Here is a 3226-nt window from a genome sequence, read left to right as displayed (position 1 = left end):
AAGAATGTGTGTATTTCTTTATTATATTCCTTTATGAGGCCATGCACCTACATACAGATATATTTTTTTAATTTAAAAATAGATAACAGATTTAATTTTCATGATTAAACCTTAGTTTTCATACTCACTAAAAGATTTTACTATTACTCAAGCATGGAATTGGAAATGTGTGTGCAAATTTGGAATGGAATTTATTCTTCAGGAGAAAAAGTAGACCTGAAGCATCAATTTATATTGGAACATTTAAAACACATTGGCATGTTCTTATCTTCTAAATGTCAATGAGAGCTGCTTGTACAAACTATTTAATGAACATTTATCCCAATTAAACAATGAAGATATCTGATGTATCTGAGAAGCCAGAAGTGGAGTCACTTCATTTCTTTCTGTTACTTCCAGTTGCTAGCATATTGGCAACTCACATAAATATATTCAATGTATCCATGTAGATTCCAATCATCGAATTGATGGGATCATATTTTTGAGCTCCATGCACTGGTGCTATTTCTGCATGCTTGATTACTTGGTATCATACAGAAGGAACATGCTGAAAAGAACTAAGCCACCGTATACTGCTACTGTGTACAGAGTAGGCCCGGCCACACTGGTTGGTGGCAGAAACATAGATCCCAGTGAGGACACAAAGATGACACCAAGGCCCACTCCCAGAGGGGTGCCCATGTTAAAAAAATTCTCACTGAGAGCACACATGGCCATGGTAGAGAGACCCCCGACAATGCTGGCTGTATACCAGGCAGCTCTGAAGAGAAGAGGCCCCCCGAGTATTATCAGAGGTGTCACTATTGCCCGCATCATACCAGAATGTAGCAACCAAGCAAGATGCATTGGGCCTGGACTCTGGTGACAGGATATTGGTTGTACCAACATTCCAGCTCCAATCATGGCAGCAAAAGTTGCACCAGTAGGCACCCAAGAGCTTCTCATCATAAAGTTCATGAGAGCAGGAGTTCTAGTCACTGCCAAAGCAGACAAAGCTGTTAAACCAATATTTCCTGCTAGGTACATATAAGAAGAGTGAATTCTATCTTTCACATACTGGGGCCAAATTACAGCCTTTTCAATAGCTCCAATTTCACTAGACATTCCCAAGCTGTAGTAGCATAATGCTTCAAGAGCAACGGCAGCCCCTCCAGCAACAAACCATCTTCCCATCTGATCAATTTTAAAGACTTTTTTCCACTGATGGTTCCAATGCTGCCTCTCTGAGTTCCTGGTCAGTCTTCCCCCAACGAATCCCAATTCTTGTCTTGGTGGCATATTCCCTGCTAGGTGTTAGAAACCACTGATTCTTTGTATGGACTTCTTTAGAAGAAGAGAGAGCTTGGTGAAAGTTGGGTGGAAAGCTCTGGAAAGAAGAATCTGGAGACACAGAAACCTTGCGGCCAGCATGGTGGTACACCAAGTTTCCTGAGCAGATCTGAAATGTTCTCTGGCCCTTCGCCCTCCCTTCACTTCCTTGGTGCCCGCACATGCAGTTCCTCCCTACATACAGATATTTTAAATGATGATTCTATTTTAGAAAGTAGGGGCATGTATTTATAATAGTACAAAGACTAGAAAGATTCTTTTACACCATTTTATTTGTCTTTGCTTTCTCGCTTTTCTGAGACAGAAATTGTACTTCTAACACAAAGAGTGTGTTCTAAGAAAACATGTGGATAGAATCCCAAGTTTGTGCCTTCCTGATTTCCAGATTCTATTTCCACTTGCCATTAATATTCCTTACAAGTCTCTCAGTCCCATAACTTCCCAGCAATATGCCAATGCATTCTCAAGGTATGACCTTTGAGAAAAGTTACTCACTACTTGTAAATGCTAAGTCATAAAACACTAAATAAATAGGAACCCAATTGAAAAGAAACAACACATAGAAAAGTGCAAAATATGAACTCTATTTCTTTTAGTTACCAAAAAGAAGGAGGCTTGCAAGACAGTGGGGATGTAAACAGATGGTCAAAATGCTTTTGAGACCTTTTAACAAATGACAGCTGCTTCCTTCACATGTTTTCTTAGTCCTCATGGGCGGGGAAATAAACACTTAGTGAATTAATTGGATCTCTGGGATGACATAAACAGAGTTACTGAGAAAGATGTAGGTAGAGTTCAGTTGAAATTGATTCACTTCGTTGATTGTTTTCTGGTTGTTTTGAAACTTCCTTCCGAGATATTGTCATTGTTAAGTGCCATAGAGTCAGTTCTGACAATAGTGGCCCTGGATAGATAGATAGATAGATAGATAGATAGATAGATAGATAGATAGATAGATAGATAATAGATAGATAAAGAGAGATAGAGAGAGATAAAAGAGAGATAGAGAGATAAATCACATATACATATACTTATAACACACACACATATATAACCTATTTATATTACCATTACATAATTGTCACTGAGAGGTTAAGTGTGAGTGTCTGTGTTGTGTATTCTTGGTTGTAATTATGTAATGATTATGTAAATTATGGTAAAGTGTATAAAGAAAACATAGTTCCTAGGTTTGCAATCATGCAACATTAAAAATTTATGATGACATGTCTGTATTGTGCTGTGAATCACCATCTTGCATTAGGACTTCAACATTGGGCTCAAACACAGAACCAAATGTCTAGATTAAAAACTAGAGGAAAAGGCTATCATTATATTTACAAATATTCAGACATTTGGAGCCATGTACAAACCTCACAGTGTTAGTATAATGAAGACAAATCATGAGGCATTAGGATACTCATAATCCTTTTAACTCCCAGCCATGAAACCAAACCAACACCATAAGCATATCTCTGCTTACTGGTATTGGTACAGTAAAATATATTGTATAAGACATGAACTCTTTTTAAAAACAAACAAAAACTTTTTTTGTGTGTGAACTGAGTGAAGGTTTACAGACAAGATCATCAGTTTTACAATTCAACATACCATAAGCTTTATTTCACCTCAATAATTGCAATCCCCTCCATGTAAAAACAGGTATCCCATTTCCTTCCTGTGGTTCCTACTTCCATTCCACCCACTTTCCAATCCCTTCTCTACTTTGTTCTTAGGTAAATGTTGCACTTTTTATGTTTAATAATTGGCTGTTCCTAGTCAGACACAAAAAGAGAAATACTGCATAGGACCACTTTTGTAAAGGACTAAGAAAAAGAAATTATACCGAAAGGGGGCAGGGGGAGGCCTTTGTTAGGGATTAGGAAATGGATGAAGGGGG

General features: G+C 37.8%; 1 pseudogene; it reads right to left on the bottom strand.

Moving 5' to 3' along the window:
• Window positions 1–376: 376 nt before the first annotated feature.
• LOC102815677 lies at window positions 377–1410 on the bottom strand (annotated as a pseudogene).
• Window positions 1411–3226: the final 1816 nt, after the last annotated feature.

This window comes from Chrysochloris asiatica, unplaced genomic scaffold, assembly GCF_000296735.1.
Source record: "Chrysochloris asiatica unplaced genomic scaffold, ChrAsi1.0 scaffold00035, whole genome shotgun sequence".
Lineage (NCBI taxonomy): Eukaryota > Metazoa > Chordata > Mammalia > Afrosoricida > Chrysochloridae > Chrysochloris > Chrysochloris asiatica.
Note: the sequence above shows the minus strand (reverse complement) of the source record. Positions and strands in the feature narration are given on the sequence as shown.